The following is a 22,850-nucleotide window of genomic DNA, read 5'->3' as shown; positions in this document are numbered from 1 at the left end:
ATACCTTCAGTTTCTATTGTAATTGTTGAAAGAGTGGTAGTAATTTGTACTGTCCCAAGATCCGGTGGTTTTTCCTCTTATGAGTCAACAGGATGCAACGTATTTTTTCTGTATGGTTTTCAGCTACCACAAAATAATGTAGGACCAGAAATGGAGGGATGAGTAAGATCGTCATTCCTGCACCTTCCAACTCACTTTGCAAAACCCAGTTTGCAATAGTGTTACTTACTGCTAAAATGATAATTACTGATATAGGTAAATATTTTGAAGAAAAAAAATCCTAGGTTAAACATAACTCAGCTTAGAATACAGAAACTAGGTCCAAGTAGAAAATCTGACTATTCTAGACTGCATACTTAGTTGGCAATAATGAACAGGTACCCTGATCTTTAGGGGAAGCTAAATTATTTAAATGGATGATTTTTATTTTTATCTTTTATCTGACATCATTTGTTCTTCTCTTAATAGTATATCCAAGATTTCTGTGTAAATTTTTAATGCATGTATAATCATGTTAATATAGCATACTGTTTGTTAATATATATTAATTGCCTCAAATTTACCTTTTCTCTATCAAGAAAGCCATTATATATAATACTTCTTATAGAATTTCCTTGCCCAAAATTGTCTGAAATCTTGTGAAAAGTCAATCAAATTTCTAGAGAGTGAGAAGAGAGGAAGAAAATTATTTTTGAATGAAAAATTGATCTTCAAAGGCCAGCCCATTACCCATTCCTTTATTGCACAAGTGATGCAGATTTTTATGAATTGCCCAACAGGGCACTTGGTAGTCTCCAGAAAAGAAGCTAGTCCAGGGGCTCTTTCTGATGAATGAATCTGGTGACTACTTCCTTTTCTTGAAAGATGAATATTCATTCTCAAAAGCAACATCCAAGAGTCTAAAATTTAACAACACAAAACTAGGGCATGCAAATTTTGTACCTTGCATGTTTCACACACCAGAGAAGACTTGTGAGAGACGTTTATTTGATTTGTGTTTTCAATACATTGCTTAGTCACTAGCTGTCCTAGAGAAAGAAAAACTCAGAAATACATGGTATGAATTAGTTTCCTGTCCTGAATCCAACTATGTAAATATAAGGCACTCAATGCCGCACAACTTAGAAACTACAAAATTAAACACCTGCCATCCTTGATAATCAAGACATGCTCTTGTCTAGCTGCCCTCTGGTTGCTTAGTTGTCGTTCTTTTCTTTATATGTTTATGTATGTTGAACAATTTATCTAGACTGCTTGACCGTATTTCCTCTCCTGTTGGTTCACTGCTTCACTGCCCCTTATCTTTCCAGGCTAAACACTGACCATGGAAGCCTTTCCCCAGACTCTTCCTTCATTCCTGTTGGAAGTACCCATCTTCTAAGGACTCTCAGGCTGACATTCTTATACCATAATCCCAAGTTTCTCCTTACTGTACTTCTTGGATCTCATACTAGGTCCCAGCCTCTAAGAAGATGATTTGTTGGTCTAATGTTAGCATTGCTCATGGATTGTTCTTAGGATCACTACTCACCACTTTTAGCAGAGCTGTCTTCAGTGTTTTCAGAATATGGAAGACGATCAAGATTTAGTGGAATGAATGAATGAATGAATGAATGAATGAATGAGTAAATGATGTTACTGAACAGCTTTCTGTTCCTTGGTTCAGCTTGGGAAGCAGTGAAAGAAAGAACTCACACACCCTCCCTCCCCAAAAGTCTTCCAATAAAGATGCTCCAATTGCTTATTGCCGGCACACTCCAGCCTTGTTACACACTGCTCTTTTTCTCAAATAGTCACTTGGTGGCCTTTTGGCCAAGCATGCTCCTCCTTCAAGGGCATTCTTTGGCAAGAGCAGGAACAAATTCTTGCCACAACCTTCCTGCTGGAGAATAAGGCGGAGTAAAACGGAGAGCTGTGGTTTGGGGGTTGCAATTTTAAAGCAAATTTCCATAAGGAGCGAGGCTTAGATCTTTGCTTCAATATTAGCTGGGTGGGAAGACACTTTTTCCTCTGTAGAGTCTGAGAGAATTCGTTCAAGTTCAACATGTTCAAAAAGTATGTGCAAACAAAGATGAATCCATAACTTTATCAAGGGAACTTGTTTTATATTATGTTTCAGTTTCATTCTATTTAAAATGGAGACAAGGTCATCCTCGCTTCATAGTATGACAGCGCATTGGAGAATAACCTGAGCTATGTCACAACATGTGATTTTGTGACTTAAAATAAATCTGTAATGGGTGAGTTGAAAATAAATCTTTAGGTGTTATCTTTCTGAGATTCAGATTTTATACAAGCAAACATTAATTTTAAAATACTGTTCTCGATACACACCCCCATATAAATGTATTCAGATAAATACTACCACCATGTTTCATTTCTCAGGCTGGCTTTTTTTCTATTCTGGTAACTGGATCTTTGGTTTAAAAATGAAGGTTGTTCTCAGAAAGCACTTTGCGTATTTGGATGCTGGCAAGTTTGTAGGAGTTTGTATTTAAAATGAATCGAATATGAACTAGAAACCAGCCACAGTGCCCTATTTGATATTGGGAGAAAAAAAAACTGGCTGCTGTGGGCATTTCGTAAAGACTTCAGGCAGCCGTGGCTACACTTTAGAGTCTTTCTAAAGATTCCTTCTAAGGAATACATGCCACGTTGCCAAGGCAATTTCCCTACGTAGAGCGCTCTCTGTTTTTCAGTCCTGTGTTTAAAGCAATCAGACACATCACTCAGGGAACATTTCTGTTCCGTTGATTAATAGTTTCAAGTAGCCTGAAAGTCTTTACCATGAAATGCTGTCCAAATGCCCTTCATTAACTGTAGCAAGCAAGCAGTGTTAAGCAGCCTCTAGCCTTCCTGCCTGGAAAAGAGCAGCAGATTTTGCTGAGGACAATACCAGGAATATTCAGCAACACAGAAAGGAAAAATCCCCTTAAAGCAACACTTGGAAAGAATGGATTCTTGTGGGTTCGAAATGGGGTTTCTCTTTTGGCTTTAAGATGCTCAAATTCCAAAGCGGCAATTGGGTTAAACAGCCCTTGGTGAAGGGTAATTCGTAACTCAGATAAGGGGGAGGCCTCTTCATTCCCCAGGAGCTGAGGAAGAAATTCCACACAAGTACCCTGACTCTCAATCTTTATAAGCTCCTTGGTTCCCAAGAAAATTGACAAGCTGTCCTCCAGAAGCCTTTCAGAATAAATGTGTGTTTTGAAAGTAGGAACCACATTTTATCTGTCAGCTTTTGTGAGCCAAGACATCGAGACAAGAATCATGATGCCAAGTGCAGTGAAGGCAGCTCAGCTCTGCTTGCCAGCGTCCGTGAGAAAAATGTTGCCACTTTGTCACATTTACATAGGAGGACCTATATGAAGCTTAATTTATGATAATGTATAATATGTCATATAGAGTTATATAAATATATAATGCATTCTGTAAGTTAAGCTCAAATGTAACTCGGCAAAAATCATTAACTACAGTGTTTGAAGAACCTAGTGAATGTCTTTCGCCCTTACCACCACTCTGTTTGGTTACATGGTTGAGCGCAAGTCACAACTACTCACTGATATTTAAATATTTTTTGAAAGAAATTTCTGGTTTGCCTAGATTCCTACTTACAGCTTTGCTATCGGGAGATGGATTTTAGCTACCATTCACTTACTTAAGCTTACTTAATTCTGTTTCAGTAATAACGTTCACACTTTAATGCATGTCCAGCATTACACTGTGACTTCCGTGTAATATTGGTGAGCATCTACACACGCTACTTAAACTCCAGGCTTCATTTTAATTGTATTTAGAGCTTGCAGATCAAACTGACAATTTAGGAACAGTGCTTTATACATATTAATTGTTATACACTAGATTATGTAATACTGTAAGACCCTAACACTGTTTCTAGGAACCAGCATTTTACTTGTGGGATTTTGCATTAAATAGTAATGTGCTTTTAATTTCAAATTCCTCTTCTTTGAACACGAAATCAATTCATTGTTGAATATTGACCTATTCTCTTTCAGTTTTGCAATAATCACTCAGTTCTAGGAAGATTTTGTCTTTTTTAATTTTATATAGAACGTCAAGGTTGTATCTTTTTCACCTAATCTGTGTACATTTGAAAGTCTGCACTTGTCTTATTATATCTAGGATTTCTATTATGATGTTGTGCTGGAAGGGAGAGGACTACTTGTTTGTCACAGCCTCCCAGAATGGAAATAATCACAAAGGAACTGTATCAAATAAGTCACTGCTTGGCCCATTATATCTAGCCTCTAATTGGTTAACTCTTACATCTTGATTTAAACCATTACTATTAATCTGTATATTGCCATGTAGCTGTGGCTTACTGGGAAAGATTCTAACCAGTACCGGTCTCAGCCGGAGGATCCATGGCATCTCTCCCCTACTCTGCCTCTCTTCCTCCCAGCATTCAGTTCTGTCTTTTCCACCTACCTAAGTTCTGCCCTATCAGGGGCCCAAAGAAGTTTCTTTATTCCAATGAAAGCAACACAAAGACAGAAGGGCCTCCTACACCTATGTCCAAAAGCAGTACTGAGAGGAAACATGTTTATCCTCTTCTTGGTATTTGTGTGTATGTGTGCATGTGTGTATGTATGTAGGTGTGTGCAGGAACAATCCTGTACAGACACATGTATGTACACATGCATGTAGAGGATAATGACCAAATGCAACTGTTGTTTATCAGGGGCCACACACCTTGGTTTTAGGCTTACTCATTCTGCTAAGATGACTGGGCAATGAGCCCTAAGGAGCCACCTATCTGGACCTCTTCAATGCTAGGATTAGTGCACGTACCAGCATGCTTGGGTTTTGCATGGCTTTTTGTTTTATTGTTTAAGTGTGGTTTTTGACTATTTTATATATGTATACATTGTATTCTTACTATTCACACCTCCCATCTTCTCGTTCCCACCTCTGCCGAGCACTATCTTTCCTGCATTTCTCTTTCCAATATGCAAATCTTTGGACTTATTTTGTGACGAGTTGATTTTAACTCAGTGTCATTTGTGTGACCATGAGTTTGTCACTATCCACTGAAGCATGAGGAGCTTACCAGTAGGTACAAAACTAAGTATAGAGACTCTCTTTTTCAGAACCTATCAGTAGACAGTAATTCAGCAGGGAGAGGCCAAACCTCCTGGGTCCCTCTCCCAGTCATGACTGTTGACAGGGACCACTTTTAGCGAGTCCAGTTGTAGATAACCACAGGAACTATGAGTTCATGGTTTCCACGAATGGCCGTGCCTGATGGCATTTCACAGCCTTTCTCCCTGTCTTCAATTTCTAGTTTTATTTTTGCTGTGATTAATATAATATCCAAAAGGCACCTAAGAAGAAATAGGTTTATTTAATCTTATACTTCCAGGCCACATTTAATCATTGAGAGATCTCAGAGCAGGAAGTCAAGGTAGGAGTTTGAAGCAGAAATGAAGGAGGAATGCTGTGTACTGGATCAAACTCAGATAACTTTTTAATACAGTCCCAGGCTTATCTGCTTAAGGTGGCTCCACCCACAGAAGGCTGGGCCCTCCCATTAGAATCATCAATCAAGACAATGCTGCAAGCCAAAATCATCTAGAAAATTCTTCACCTGAAGCTCCCTCTTTCCAGACGTCTCTAGTTTGACAACAAGGACTATCAAGAACACTTCAAGCTCTTACTTTCTTTCTACTTCCTTTACTCTGGATTTTCCTGAGCCCTAGATAAGGTGGCATGAATGTCTTGTTTAGGGTTGAAAATTCAACCTTCACTTAGTCTCAGGACCTTGAACATCTATGAGCCTCCAAATTGATTGCAAAGAGAGGTTCCTGGTTAAGTTTTGAAAAAGCATTTATCAGTGGGTATAACCAAACACATTTAGAAGGCAATTTGACCCTTTGTGGAGTGAGTTAAACAACAGTAATAAGATTTCTTATCACCTCTGCAGAGAGCCTATGACTTTCCCTGCCATGCATTGCTGACTGGGTTTAGAGCACCAGGCATTGAATGCCTCCTGTGAAGAAGCAAGAGTCAAAGGCAACCAGCAAGTGATTGTCTATCCCCCTTACAGTGGTACATTGTGTATGGCACAAGTGGACACATCTTACCTGAAGGGTTGGTATTGTAATTTATAAAGTTTATAGCTAGGTAAGCCTAGTTTTTCCCTGGGTCCTAGAGAGAAAAGTCCAGTCCTCATATCTGCATGATCAGTGCTTAACTGAGTGTACAATCTCTCTCTTCGGGAATTCAGTATCTCTTCAGTTTTCTAAAAGTTTTAATCAAAAATGATCATTTTAAATCTTCCAAATACATTTTCTGCATTTTTGGAATGATCATCTTGTATTTCTTTCCTTCTGTAGCCTTTCAGTGAGATATACAGCATCAAGTCATATTAAGTTGTTGACCTGGACTAAATGCCATTTTATTGGGGTATAGAATTCTTATTATGGATTACTTGACTCAAGTTGTTAGTGTTTAGTGAGGATTTTTTAGATCTATAATTCTTGAGAGAGATTGGTCTATAGTGGCCTTTTCTTGTAATGTCTTTTAATATAATGATGACTCCTTCAGACAACTTAACAAGTAATCCCTCTGATTCTGTCTTCTTGAGATTATAGTGAATGAAGATAAGCCTTTCTTAATTATTAAAATAAATATTCTCTTATTTGCTCTAGCTCCCTTTATTGAACTATATATTCTTTTATGCGCATAATATATCCTGATTATGGTTTGTTTCCCTCAATGTCTCCTCTTTCTGTCTCTCATTAGAAAAGAACAAGCTTCTAAGAGATAACAGTGAAATACAAAAAAATAAAATATAATAAGATAAAACAGAAGCTATCACATCAGAGCTGGAGAAAGTAAACAAACAGAAGGAAAAGAGTCCAAGAGAAGGCACATTAATTTAAGACCCACTCATGAAGATGGAAGTTATAAAATAATCCCACACTAGCTCAGAATTGAGTATAATAAAGGGTTATTTATTTAGGGATAGACTCACAGATCACAGTCCTCTGCACAAACAGGGAACAGGAACCAAATCCAGAAGCTGGGAGAGAGAGAGCAGAACGCTTTACTCTGGCACTTATAGTATAAGAGGTCACACCCAAGTGAGCTGGTATCTTAAATGCTACTGACTGAAGGAATTCCTACAGCACCTCCCCCTTTTCTTTAAATAAAAGAATTATAAGCCAATACAAAACTATATATAATAAGCACAAATATCAAGTATAAAAAGATCACAACAAACATCAACAATATTAAGCAAGGAACAAATGCTAAATGTTTCAATAATCATTCTATCCTAAAGCATCTGGGCTTGGTTAAATCATAAGAGGAATGTAACTAAGACTATCTAATCTTCAGTCCTATTGAAGGCCTGAGAAGGGAGATAATATTACTTGAGAAGGCAGGAAGTGCAATCAAGCTCCTTCTAAAGTGTGCAGTAGATGACAGAGACAACTGGCTACCTGGGTAATCACCCAAAGTCTTATTTGCAATGTTGCAAATGCCTAGAGTTACTGACAGACCATTTTCCAAGGCAGGAAAGTTTTCAGAATGGTCTTACCCTGTCTTAGGAAGGTTTCACAGACTTTTTTCTTGCATCCTGCTTGTCCTGTCCAGACAATGTATATTTTGTCAGTGGTCGATCCATGGTCAGTTCCTTGCCCAAAGGCCAGTTTTGCCCAGAAGAAAACAAGCTACAAGTGGAGTGTCTTTGGTGCTCAATATTCTCTCAGGAATAGATCAGTGCTGCTAAGAGTAATCATGTCTCATGTCAACAGAACCCTAGGTTATTTAAATGCCATGTTCTACAGTTGTTGAAGATTACCTATCTATGCAGAATATAATCTCTGTGTATCTGAAGAAACTTATTAGTCTATCTATAAGTATGACAAACATGAATGGATGAAGTAGGATTTCCCTATGTATACTGTGATTACTATTAATGAATAAAGAACTGTTTTGAGCCTATAGCAGAGCATGGCAGAGCAGAGCTAGGCAGGGAGGACTGTGGTGGAGGAAGGTCATTGGCTAATAAAGAAACTGCCTTGGCCCATTTTATTGGTTAGAACATAGGTTGGTAGAGTAAACAGAACAGAATGCTGGGAGGAAGAGGAAGTGAGCTCAGACTCAACAGCTCTGCTCTCTGGAGCAGAGGCCATGCTCCCCTCTCCCAGGCACACGCGATGAAGCTCCAACCCAGGATGGACGTAGAATAGAATCTTCCCGTTAAGCGCACCTTGCAGTGCTACACACATTATTAGAAATGGGCTAGTCCAGGTGCGAGAGTTAGCCAAGAAGAGGCTAGATATAATGGGCCAAGCAGTTTCTTTATTAGCCAATGACCTTCTTCCATCAGGACTGGACAGAATTCTGGGAGAATGAAGGCAGAGTTAGAGAGAAGCCATGTAGTCCTACAAGAGACAGATGCCAGAACTTTAGCTGGTAAGCCACAGCCATGTAGCAATACACAGATTAATAGAAATGGGTTAAATAAGATGGAAAAATGTCATCCATGTAATGGTAAATGGTAGATTTAGTTAATTGTTTATGTATTATTTCCAGTGGCTGACTTACAAAGTATTGGCATAGGGCGAGGCTATTGAGCATTTCCTGTGGAAGGATGGTACACTGGTTTCTCCTAGTAGGCTGAGAATTATTATAAGTAGGCACTGTGAAGGCAAATTTTTCTCTGTTATTTCTTACAAAGGTATAGTGAAGAAACGGTCTTTTAAATCAATAAGTATAAAAGGCCATCCTTTTGGTAAATAAAGAAGGCAGAGGAATTTCAGATTGCAGAGGGCCATTAGGTTTAATTACCTTGTTGACAGCTCTTAAATCTGTCACCATTCTCCGTGTTTCAGATTTCTTTTTAACAACAGGAGAATTCCAAGGGCTTGTTGATTCTTCAATATGGTGAGCATCTAGTTGCTCCTGTACCAGCTGTTCTAGAGCCTGAAGTTTGTCTTCTGTTAAAGGCCATTGGTAAACCCATATTGGTTTGTTGGTTAACCATTGTAAAGGCAGGACCATTAGTACCTTGAAGGTTTACTAGTTGCTTTGTGTTCTTTCACATCCTGAATGGCTTGTGACCTTTGTTTATAATACCTTATAATATCTTTCACAGAAACATGAGTTTTGGGGACTGCAGGAATGTGAATCTGGTATTTCATTGCTGCAACAGGTCATGACCACTGCAATATTAGCTACATATGGCCTCAGCCTTCCTTTCTGTCCTTCTAGCCCTATACATTCAACTCATCTTGTGTTTTGTTTCACTTGAGATAGGGCTTCAGTTTTCACACTAATTTGCACACTAATGAATCCCATAAAAACACTAATACTTTATTTTTAGATTGTATATTCTGTTTTATTTGAGTTATGATACATACTCTCTTTCATGAACTCTGCCCCTTTCATCTAGGTCAGTGGTTCTCAATCTATGGATTACAATCACTTTGGGGGTCGCATTTCAGGTATCCTGCATATCAAATATTTATATTATAAATCATTATAGTAGCAAAATTACACTTATGAAGTAGCAACAAAAATAATTTTATGGTTGGGAGTCACCACATCATAGGGAACTATATTAATGGGCTAAAATATTAGGAAGGTTGGAAACTGATCTAGGTCATCAAAATTGACCTAAATATTCATAATATTTCTTTATGATACTTTTGGTTTCCATGGTGTTCATAGAAAGGGTCCTTTTTTGATTTAGAATATTTTCAATTTCTCACTTACTTGCTTACCTTGACTAAAGGCTGTCAACTTGATTGGTGTTTATAAAGAAGTAGCCTTAAAGATTGTTGGTTTTCTCTTTTGGTTTCCTAGATGTGATTTCTTGATTTCTTCTGCATGTCTGCTTACTCCTTTTCTTCTGCTTACTTTAATTTTAATCTGATGTTTTCAATCATCCTATGGCAGAAACTTAAAGCAATGCTCTCAGAAGCTTAACATTTTATAATATGTTCATTTAAAGCTATCAATTCATTTGAAGTACTGCTTTTACTATAGGATATAATTTGAATGATTCTATTTTCAATTTCATTTCAGCTAGAGATATTTTAAATTATACCTTAAGTTGTATTCTGTGACACATATGTCATTTGGAAGTACCTTCTTTTTTATTTCTAACCCATCATTCTGTTACTGATTTCTTACCTTCTACTGCCATTGCAGTCTGAAAGCAGATATTGCATGATTTCTATTTATATTTCTGAATATTTCAATTATAGCCTTCAGTGTGGTTTGTCTTAGTAAATATTACATGTGAGTTTGAGATTTTGTAAATAAATGTTGAATGATACTTTCTAATTTTATGGTGTTGATTCTGTCTGTTTCTGATTGAGGTGTTTAAGGTTCTGACTTTTATGATGGGTTCATTTTTGTTTACTATTCTACCATTTTAATTTTTTCAATTGGCAAAGTAATGGTTTCACTGGGCATTTTTTATACAAATGTGTCATAATTGATTTTCATTTGTCTCCCCGTCCCTTTTCTGCTCTGCTCGGGTCCAGTTAGTCCCTATATCAATCTAAATAGTTACTGCTTAGATGTCTCATGCATTCCATTGTCCTCAGTTGTTTGCCCTTCATTTGAGATCTCATTCTCTCTAGCATGGTCCATTTTATAGTTTTAGCTCTCTCTCTCTATATATATAAATTTGCTATAAATTTACTAATTGAACTACCTTAGCTCTATAAAAAGGTTTCTGGTAAGTTGTGCTTTCATTTCATTTGATTCTAGGAATACGTTAATTTCCTCTCCAATTTCTTCAATGACTCATGTGTTCTTCAACTGTCTATTGTTCTTTTTCTATGTATTCATGTGTTCTGTAGTTCTCTTACTTTCATTGTCTAGCTATATGCTGACAAGGCATAATAAGATGCAAGAGATTATTTTGATATTTTGAATTTCTTAAGACTTTATTTATCTCACAGAATGTGATCCATTTTAGAGAAGGTCTCATGGCCCACTGAGAAGAATGTATACATAATATCTGTTTGATAGTGCATTATGAATGTGTTCATTAAGGCCATTTGCTCTACAATGAAGTTTCTTTGATGGTTTCAATTCAGATGAGTTCAGTATTGAGGTTTCTCATTGTTTCAGGACCTATGGGACCTTTTATTCCCACTAGATTTCTGTTATATAAGGCTAGAAAATCCAATATTTCATGAACGTACATTTATAACTGCAATTATCTTCTTAGTAAATTGCCCTTGTTTTGTAATGGCCTTTATTTATTGACTGGCTTTTGTTTGACATCTAGTTCATCAGTCGTCAGATTACCTACATACACGCATGCACACACACACACACACACACACGTCTTTATATTTAAAGAGCTACTTCTTATAGGCAACATGCAGTTGAGTCTTCTGTTTTAATTTACTCTGACCATCTCTTTTTGAAAGTCCTGATACCTTTAATATTTAAAGTGATACTCATATAGTTGGATTAACAGAAACCACATTTTTTTCTAGTTATAAAATTATTTTTCTTCATTTACATTCTTCAAATCTTTCACACCTTTTATGTTTGTTTTAAAATTTATTAATCATATCATGTTATTCTATTTTGTTTCCTTTATTGACATAGCAACATCAATTCTTTCAGATTGTCAGTAGCATTTACAATCAGTTCAACTTTCAACTCACACTATGCCACTCTTCAAGTATTGTAAATAACTTTTAAGAAAAAGTTCTCTCCAATCTCTCTCTTATTTTTATTAATGATCCTCTTTACACTTACTCATAAACCATACCCAGTAAGTTTATTGTTGATATTATTGGTAACAATTTACTTGTTAAGAATAACAAATCTTTGCTGTTTGTCTTTGTTGTTTCATTTTCTAGTGCCCTTTTTTTCTGTAGATTTATGTTTCTGGTTTTCCTTCTCTGTGAAAACATAACAAAATTTACTTTAATATGGGTGATTTTTACATTGAGTCTTACTGACAATACTTTCTGAATTTATTTTTCTGAGAACTTTTTGCTTCCTCTTCCATTTTTTAATAATGACATCATAATTTCCTAGATTAGCTTTTTAAGCCCTTTAGAGTTTATCAATCTTCTCATCATTGGCATGATTTCTGAGAAGTCAGGCATAATTGTCTTGTTTGTTTCTTGATTATTAAGGGGCCCTTCTAGCTCTCTTTAAGACTTGTATTATTTCTCATAAACTGGGCATAAGACAATTCTGTAATACTTGTACATGAGAGACTGGAGAGTTTCTATGAGTTCAAAGCCAGCCTGGAATATAGAATTTACTGTGTCAATTCCAAGCCATCCTGGAATATAAAAAACAGAAACCTGTCTCAAAAGAAAAGAGAAAAAACTTTCCTTATGTTTTATTTTTCTGATTTTTATATATTGTAAACCTGTACGTTAGTTGTTAGATTTTTATGAATACTGGATGTTTCATATTTATCCTGCTTGGAGTTCTCTCTGGTTCTTAGAGCTATGGTTTGATTTAGGAGAAATTTTCAATAATTTTTTGCAAATATTTCTTTTATATATCTTTTCCCTTCCTCTAGAGTAATTATTATGTGTGTTTATGCCCTTGGGTGTTGCTTTGTAATTTCTTCCATTGTCCTTCAGTTCTTGGGTAATTCTGATTTTCCCTTCTTTCTTTCTAAGCCCAGATTGCAGATACTTTTGACCATCTGTTCAATTGCATGCCTGGGCTAGATGCATGGTGTTAGCCTCCCCTGCAGTAGTATATAATAACCACAGAGAGCTGAGGATGTTTTCCAGTTTACTAGGTTGCCTATATATCAGCTTTGCTCAGAGGTTATATTTCAAGTCGGTGAGCCAGTGAGAATACTATATTCCACCAATGGAACCAGCTGAATATAGATGGCTGTTTTTCAAATGCAGACAGTTTACATTCCGCTGGAGATTATTTTCTGACAAGTGCCATTGTGTCCTTTCTGTGTATGTGCAGGGTCTTACACTGAGTCAGGTTTGTGTCAGTGGGAAGGACCTTCCATCTCCTGTGTATTAGCACAATCTTGCACATGCTTTCAGCCTTCTGGTGGGATAGAGATACGTAAGCACGTTTAAGAACTGCACGCATTCCTAATTCCCCAGGTTCCCCTGTTAAACTTATCTATGATCTGGACAGTCTGTTGATCCCACCAACTATTATTATCACCTAAGGCTACATCAGTTTTCTCTTCCCTTGATTGTTTGCCACTGACTAGAATCACTATTGTTTCCAGCAGCTGAACATGAGTTGTTTTTTTCTGTGCTCTCCAAATGAATCCATCCCCCTCCGGCAGTAAAGCTGAAGCACTCGCTGCTTTTTTCTATCCTGATAGACACATTGTACCTCCAGAACATTTTATTAGAGGGCATGGGTAGTTTCAGGGGGAGCTGTGCATAGGAGCACCCCAGGCTAGGACACAGCAGATTTCTCCTGCTTTTGACTGAGGTTCAGTGGTTTCTTTGGAATCTTTTTTATTTGGTCAGTGTTTCTTTGGTAAGTTTTCAGAGAATAGAAATGGCTATTTTTGACAGTGGTATCCAGATTTTATATTTCTCTTTTGAGAGGGGCTTGGTCAAGCCAACCACTCATTTATTAAGCAGTGACAATGTATAATATAATAATGAAACCATACCATGTGCCCCTTTATTGTTCAAAGTGTTTTATTACTTTGTCTAACTTATACCAATTAATGAACTCATTGAGTCCTTATAATTCTGTGAGATTATCATTTACAGATGCATAAATTGGGTAGAGGCCGTGTGTGTGTGTGTGTGTGTGTGTGTGTTTGTGTGTGTGTGTTGAGTGTATTTAGATGCCTTTTTGTAAGAATATTATGACTGGAAAGACAGAGTTTGATAAGTAGGAGAAGAATGATTCAAGATTTTTCTGGAAGAATAAATAAAATTTACATATAATAACAAGGATATTATGAATAGAAAATCATTAAGAATTAAATGATATTATGAAAACATGATTTCTATTATCTCTTTTCATTGCCCTACAACCTACCTTTGGTCTTTGTTATTACTATAGAAGATTGTGTCTGATTAACCTGGTATCTGTTTACCCATGCTTAAGGTATTTCTATAATATATTTATTATAATGTAACTGAGAATTCATGTTGAATGAGAAAAATGGGGTGGGTGGGCAGCAGTGACCTATGGTTAGTCATACATCTCTTGGAGCTCACACTATCACCTTCCGAAGTAGCCTAGTCAACAAATGCTTAAATATTCTTAAAGAGGCCTGGACTGACAGCTATCTAGAGATAGAGACATTATCTGTACCTTTTTCCGGGCTAGACTATCTCCTTTACATAGCCACAGTCACACCTTCAATATTGCTCCTCACCCACTCTCCAGTTCAGTCTGAGAAGATCTGATATAGATATACAAGTTTGGACTTTTCATATTTTTCTTTTAAAGTAGTATATTATTTATTTTTGGTCACCATTCTTATTTTATGTATAGTAACTGAATCTAACAATGTAAAATATAGAAAATCAAATTCTCTCTAAAAATTTTTGACCACAATCTAACATTACAAGCTGATTTCTTTAAAGTTTCCTAAAAATAATATTCATTAATCACTCCACTACCCTCACCTACTACCAGATCCAAACAGCCTACAGGGGTTTCTCTTTAGAGAGGATGATAACGGCCAACCCATGGCCAGCCTAGGAGAATTATGAGATAATCATTGCTATTTTCTAAGAACTAAAGATTTGCATGGTTATGTAATCCAGGCGTTGATCGGAGAATTTTGTAAATAAGAACCAAAGACTCACAGAGGTTAATTAATTTCTGAAGTTTATATCTAGAGAATGGGAGAAACAGGTTATGCACCTAAGCAATCTGACTCCAGCATCTCATCTCCTAACCAGCGCACTAGGTTACTAATTCTCAGATGCAACCATATTAAATTTCTATTGTATAATTCAAAGATGGCCAATCATCAAAGTTTCTTATTATTTAATCAAAGATTATCTCTTTAAATGATAAGCTTATGGGCAGCAAAATGTGAAGAAATATTGATAATCAAAGTTGAAAAAAATCCCTAGACTCCTATTAAGACACTAATGTTTACTAGTTGAACAGCTTTAAGCAAAAAATGTACTGTCTTGGCTTTTCACTCACCTATAAAATTGAGGTAACAGTGATATCCTACATAAAACTATAGTGGGAAGAAAATGCAATCATGTATTGAAATAAGTTTGTAAGTGAGTGGTATTGTCATTATTATCAAGCAACACACTTCTCATAGAAACAAGTTGGAATCTTGCAGTTTCTGTGTTTTCCTTTGCTGGAGGACAGGGAGGAGGGACAAAAAGACACTGATAATAGGTGCCTGCGATTGTCAACGTGCTTGAAGAGCGGTGAAATAAACCAGTAGGATGCTTTCCCTTAGCATAGTGCCTGAACTGAAAATATCGCTATGAATTTTTGTGTAACAATCATTTCCAAACATTTATTTTTCTGGAGCAACACACATTCAGGTGAACTAGCAGAAAAATCAAGCCCTATAGTTCTTTTGCAAGCATATAAAGGCAGCGATGGGCTTTTAAACAGGAAAGGGGAGCTTCTATGAACTTGTAAAGAAAAGAAGGACAGTCACTCAATGCACATTTGTCAATCGATGAGTTGATCTTGGAAACTGCTGGAAGGGTGACCCATATTCAGATGAAAGGGTGATGTAGCTTATTGTAGCATAGAGTTGCAGAGAAATTAAAGTGGTTCACTCCTTTGGAAACTGACAACGGTCAACAGGGCTTTAGATACAAAGGGTTTTGAAGATAATAGCACATAGAAATCCCATAACACAGGATCCTGTTAATATTTGAAGTTACTACTTATAATGTGAGTCTTTGAGAAGAAATTGTTATAAGAACTGCAGGAAAAGCAAGGATTTAAAGTAGGGTGTCTCTTTAAGCAACACTGAATATACAGCGAGGAGCTGAACTATGATGCGGACTCGAAGTCTACTTAGTCCATGGTCCCATGCAAGGTATAGCCAAAGGGAAGAGTTGCTTTTGTGTTATTGGACACAAAGGTTCTTTGTCCTTTCATTCTTCACTATATGTACTGATCTGTGAATTTTGTTAAGAAAAAATTTGTGTAGAACATGTATTTTCCTTCATGAAATGATGAGAATAATGAACAAGATCATTGTAATTTTTTATTTTCCCCTTTTTATTGATTTTCGTTGAGCTCTATATTTTTCTAATTTTGTTTAGGTATCTGGCATGTAGGGAAGACATTATAGACCACAGTAGCAATGTTAGTGGTAGAAGTTGTGGCAGTGGCTGGAGATGCGGCCTAGATGCCACAGTGGTGAGAGCTGCAATAGTGGTAGGCAGTATGACAGGAGTGGGGCCTGGGGTAAAGATAGTGGTAATATTATTTGTCCTGTTGGTGTGGTGAGGATTACATCATCATTGTTATTACCAGTTTTCTTAAAAACCCAGGCAATAGAGTTATGTTTTTTTAGGGCATTGATCAGCAGAATATTTTATAGGAAGGACTTTCTTTGGCTAAGAGAATAGGAAGGTGCCCATACTTTCAGTAGAATTCCAGTCTGTGAAACAAAGGCTTGTTTTGGTCACCCCTCTAATAGTAAGACTTCATCTAATACTTGGGAAGTTCTGGCATTTGAAATTGCTTTTCTAAGAAATGTAATAACACGGACTGAGTAAAAATATTTAGTGCAGGCTCAAGACATTAGCAAGGGTACCCAAAGCAGTCTCTTGATATAAATCAAGTAAAATTGCTTAGCTAGAAAAAAATTTAAAGATAGCAAACAGAGTGCACATTTAGAAAGGTAAGTCATGGTAATCAAACATTTTGTTGTTTTGTTTTCTTTTAGCTGTTTTTTTTGTTGTTGTTGTTCTTAGTGGTCATGATTTGGGTTTGTTTGTGTGTGATTTTGTTTGTTTTTGTTTGTCTAGTTCTCGGTTCTTTTGGACAATTTAGCTGCGCCAGTGACTTACACAGGGAGATGGTAGGGGGAGAAAGGGATTTGATGGATTGGAATCTTGTGTGTCATGATGCCTTTTCAAGTACTGATCAATTGGGTTCTACAAACACAGAGTGTTCTCAAGAAGCATATTCAAACTCATGAAATATTTAAACCCAAAGAATAAAACAGTGCGCACCCAGGCTGGAGCCAAGTGAATGCAGGAAAACCACCTGTTCTTCTCCCATCTGCACATTATACAGAGCTAGAAGCAAACATGGGGATGAATGACGGAAAACATTTCTGAATCAGAGACAAATCCAGTTATGGACACAGGCATTGACTATGTTGCCCCTTTATTGTGGAAGCCTTTAATGAAGATGATTTCCAATATGACTTTCTTTACCACAATATAAGAATCCTAAACTGTTTTTCTTCACTTTCCAAAAATACTAACAATACTGTATCACAGTTCTATAGTAAAACAAAACTACATAATTAAAAATGCTTGGTTTCCAATTAAAAACATAAACCATAATAATAATTACATTCCTGATCAATTCTTTAAACCCAAAGTTTTATGTATTATGGAGACTTAAATAACAGAGGCTAAAAAGAAGAAAGAAGTTTTCAGGAATGAGCTATTATAGAATAGTGTTGACTTTTTTATTTATTTGGTTAAAAGTATAATTTAGCAGTTCTTTGAGTTCAGAAATTTATTTAAATAAGATTAGGGTTTTTTAACTTAAAGTCAGTTTGCTGATAGAAGACATTCAGGTGAGTAATAGACTCAGTGCTCCTACCAAAATTAGAATCTCAGCTAGGAATATTAATAACTGGAACTTGAGAGATAGCTCAGTAGTAAAGAGGTTGTCTTCCTCTCATGAAAACCGAAATTCCAACTCATGAACCCACTTTTCAAAACTGGACATGGTGGCAAGCACTTAAGGTCCCAGACAGAGGGACAGATGATTCCTGGGCATGGTTGTCTAGTCTTTTTGGTGCATTCTTAGATCCTAAATTAATCCACTTCTATTACTCTATGTATTACCGTTAGCTGTGGCCTACTGATAAAGTTCCAGTATCTTTCTCCTTTACCAGCTACATGGTGACTGCCTGACTCCACCTTTTTTCTTCCTGCATTCAGTTTAGTTTTCCTGCCTGCCAGTCATAGGCAAAAGCAGATGCTTTATTAACCAATGGGAATAAAACATTCACAGCATGCAGTGGGAATCCCACATCATCTCTCCTTTTCTATCTAAATGAAAATGAAAATTTTAGCTTTAATATAGTAAAATTACATATAACAATTTCCAAAGTTCTAGAATTGACAGAGACATCTCACCGCCAGGTTTTTGTTTTTTTGTTTCTTTGTTTTTGTGGGTTTTTTTTTTTTTTTGTAATGCTGGGACCTCCATCTTCAGCCTACAGGTTCATAGCATCTAGCAAACTTTTCCATGAAGCAGGAAATTTTAAAAAACTGTTTTCACCTATATTGGCAGTTTGTCAGACACTTTCTTCTGTGTCCTGAAGAATGTCTGGCAGACTCTTTTATGAAGCCGAATCCCTGAAGGACCATCTAGTCTTTAGGAAACTTTTTTTTTTTTTGGTTTTTGAGACAGGGTTTCTCTGTGGTTTTGGAGCCTGTCCTGAAACTAGCTCTTTTAGACTAGGCTGGTCTCGAACTCACAGAGATCTGCCTGCCTCTACCTCCTGAGTGCTGGGATTAAAGGCGTGTGCCACCACTGCCCGGCTTTTGGAAACTTTAGCGGTAACTTTTCTGTGGGCTCTGCATGTCCAGTTCATACCGAATACCATCAAGCAGTCCAAGCAACAGTAGTTTCTTACCCAAATGGCTAGCCCTGTCACATTGAAGTCAAATTCCATAATGAGTTTCTTCAATGCCCATGAACCTCTCTGAAGAAATTGGTGCTGCCAAAATCAAACATGTCTAACTGTTGAGAAAGTCTAAGTTCTTAAAAACCTTTAAAATGCCATATTCTGTAGGTCTTTGAAGTGTTGAAGATTATCTATCTAACAGAAATATATCTCTGTATATCTAGAAAACCTAAAATGACGAGTTTGACTTTTTGCCTGTGCAAACACGTGTGAAAGCCAGTGTCTGACGAGGGAGTTTTAAAATGCCTGTGTATTAGTCTTCATTAATGAACATGGTTTTTGAGAATATGTGTGTATCTTAATATTTATTTTCTTAGTAACTGTCTCTGTGCTTGGTGCTTTATTGATAGCCAGTAACTGTTCTTTGGGTAGAATTCTGTCCAGGCTTAAGGGGCCTTTGCTTTGACGTTCCTGTTTCAGCACTTGTTAAAACGTGGCGCGAGGATGTGTAAGGATCTGTTGTTCTTGAAGTTTGGTTTCTATTTAGCTTTGGGAAATTTAAAAGGTGGTAAAAATTTTAAAAATCAAGGAAATCATTAAGATTCCAAATTAAAAAGATTAAAGCATAAAATATTTCACCTGTGCTAGTCATGAAAAAATATCTTTTCAGGAGATAAAAATAAATCTTGAAATCAAAATTATATCATCATCTAGGCAGGTGGTTACTATAGCAGTGAAGGAAAAAGAGACTGTAAAATTGACTCAAGTTTTACAGAGGCAGAAAAATAATCTATAAAGTATTCCAAGTTTATAAAATGATAATTTTAAGTTCCAAGGTGAAATGTGAGTGGGCTACGAGTCTTGCTCTCTCTTCCTTTAAAGGCCATATGAGGCCAGGAAGGCATCCAGTCCAGAAAGTGAGGGACAATGTGTGGCATCAAATTGATATTTCTGGCCACCAGAAAAACCTACCAACTATCATGGTAGAATCAATGCCATAAAATATAAATTATCTAAAGAAAATATAATTTTTAATTTCTGAGAATTCCATATATATATATATATATATATATATATATATATATATATATACATATAGCCCTCTACTACATTTTCCTCCAAATTTAATGTTCTCTCTTTCATCCACTGAGTCCAATTAGTGCTGTCCATATGTACACAGAGGTGAAGAATAGTAAACCTACAATGGTCACACCCACAGAGAAGAATTACTCTCTATTCCCAGTATCTATCACATGCAACAAGCTCCTAGATCAGAGAAGAAACCTAGAGAGCACCTCCTCCATCAATGCGAGTATTTTGTCTGGCTTGATCTGGAGAGGATAACCAAACATGCCATGAGGTCGTGGTCAGCAGTCAAACCGTTTCTGGAAGACAGCATATCTTACCGCATCTCTCCTCATCTCTGAGCTCCTTTGCTCTTTCTGTCTCCTCTTCCATGTCTCCTAAGCCTTGCGGTAGCAGCTTGGTGATGAACACGTCCCATTTAAGGCTGTGTACTCATAATGTGTTATTCTTAGCAGACTCTGCACTGTCTGCCGAGAACTAGAAAAAAAGTGAACCAAAGTTGAGAAAAGCCCCTAACTATGAATATAAATGTAAATAGTTGGAAGGCAATTTGACATCATGACCATTAAGCAAACCAAAAGCAGGCTCTACCCTATACTAATGGCCATGAGCTTTTGACTAGATTAAAAGCACCAGGATGAAATTCCCTCTTGTGGAACAAGCCTTAAATCCAGTCAGAAAGCAACTAGTCATGGCATTATAGTCATGTGTTCAGGTAGGCACATGTTGCCTAGCTGGTAGGTAGTACAGCAAACTGCGTCTGCACTAGATATGTCTTTTCCCCACCAGCAGTGCTACCAAAGGAGGAAGGAAGCTTCGCAATTGGTTTGAGAATGATTTCTCTATGTTCTGCAGCCAAAATGTGTTGTGTTTTCAGCAATAGAATCTTGTAGCTATGGTAGATAACCAAGGATAATGGAAATAGCCTGTTTTATTAAAACCATATTTCTCAAAACTGGGAAATTCTGTGTATCTTGTTGATTTTCCACAGCGACAGTCCCTCAGTTTTCTAGTTTTTAAGCTAAAGAAGAGACTATAAGCTACCAGAGGACTGGTCTGGACTGTAGGACCAGAGTCCGAATAGCAGGGGCCTCAACCATGCAACTTTCTCTAGCCCATACTACCAGAAAGGCTTAGATATCACAGGAGATGTGAATTCTCAAGGGAAAACATATTGGCTAGAATTCTTTTCAGATATAGAACTTCATATAAGTGGAAAGTTTCATGTCAGAATAGTTGAAGAATTGGCTTTGCAAATACAATGCTTTTGTGAAAGTGTGAGGTCCCGAGTTCAAATCCCTCAAGCACACATAAACATCAGCATAGATCTGTAACCTCTGTGATCTTAGGTTATGAAGGAAGGTAGTCAGGAAAATCTCTCAGAAGCTCATGGGCCTTCTAGAGCAAACAATGTAGAAGATGGGGACCAACAGAGGTTTGTCCTCTGACTTCCACACATACTGTATGATTTACATGCCCCCAACTTTCATGTACATACATCACACACACACGCGTGCGCGCATGCACGCACACACGCACACACACACACACACATACAAATACACGCACATCCACAAATAAAAGGAGAAAGTTACATGTTAAGGGACTGATATGGATTATCCTGAAACCTTGGGGATAGATCACACAGCAGCATCTTGTCTGTACACTCCATTGCCAGGAGAACAAGAGCCATACTCAACAGTTTTGGCCTCTGGATGATGATGTTCACTATGATGGGTGGTAATGATTCTCTGCTAGATACTCCTTGATTCATCTCCTCTCAATAAATTGCTACCATCTAAATAAATGTGAGAAACACTGAAGGAATATTCTCCTGGTCAGATTAATTGAAAAGGTTTAAACATCCATAAAATCACAGCCAAGACTTAGGAAGCTCTCATTAAAATACAGATAAAATGCACAGATATTCTTAGTTCTGTGTTTTGTTCTTTCTATCAAAATCTCTGCCAAGAGAGTATGTAGTTCGCTTTCTACTTTTTTTTTTTTAGAGTTCATCAAGGGAATAAAAGCACCGCTCTTCTAATGAGAGACTAGACATTAGACCCTCTAAAATTTCTTATTCCTAAATTCCCACACCACCTTTCTGATTCCTTGTTTAAAATATTTTTCAGTTAATGCTGAAATGTTGACTTGCCTATGATTAAAAAGAATTCATTCCTCTTTTATTTTAATAGATTTTGTTACAGACATGGTATTCTTTCTTTTTAAAGCAAGGTTACATCCTGGATGCCACTCTCTATCCTCAAAAGGAGTCTGGATATTGTTATCTTAGAGAAATGACATTACATTCTTCAGTTGAAAGCTAAAGATCCTTGGAGTACACAGAAGCCTGCTGACAAGGCTTGTGTGACCTGTTCATGAAGCTGACTAGGGAACTTCAGAATGTTAATTATTATGTGCATAAAGAATGAGCCTAGGATCTAACATTCTGCATGCATAATCTTAGAACTGTTAAGCAAAAATTATATGTGCTACGATATATCCTCTGTGATGCAAACCAGTAGAAATTCTTGTCTTCTGTTTCTTGAAAGAATCCCTTTCGCTTTGCATCTTTGGATATTTGCTCCCAGGGGCTTATTTTCCCCTCTTTGGAGCTTATTCCTCCTCCCCAGTTTGCAGCACTTCAATACCATGAAGGGCTTCACTCTAGAGAGTTGGTGAAGCAATGAAAAGGCTCCATGGAGCCCTACTGAGTAAACAAAAACACATCACATTAATTCTGTCTCCTCCTGCTGTCCTCCTATCAGCTATGGAAAGTAAGAAAGATAAACGAAAGTTCAGGCAGAAGCATACACATACAAGGAGTTTTGGTTGTTGTTATTTTTTCTGTCTTTGCATACACTCAACCAAAGCCTTCCTAGAGTTGCTGAAGCTTTCTGACATCACGAAGTCCTTTTCTGTGAGTCATTAAATTGCTAAAGCCCAGAAAATCAAATTTAGTTTAGGTCTGTTT

General features: G+C 37.0%; 1 protein-coding gene across 31 annotated transcripts in view; it reads left to right on the top strand.

Moving 5' to 3' along the window:
- Nucleotides 1-22,850, top strand: part of Dlg2 (discs large MAGUK scaffold protein 2) — a 1,657,078-nt gene that overhangs the window by 1,088,044 nt on the left and 546,184 nt on the right. The window lies entirely within an intron of this gene.

Source organism: Microtus pennsylvanicus, chromosome 18 (genome assembly GCF_037038515.1).
Source record: "Microtus pennsylvanicus isolate mMicPen1 chromosome 18, mMicPen1.hap1, whole genome shotgun sequence".
Lineage (NCBI taxonomy): Eukaryota > Metazoa > Chordata > Mammalia > Rodentia > Cricetidae > Microtus > Microtus pennsylvanicus.
This window is presented reverse-complemented; position numbering and strand designations above follow the sequence as displayed.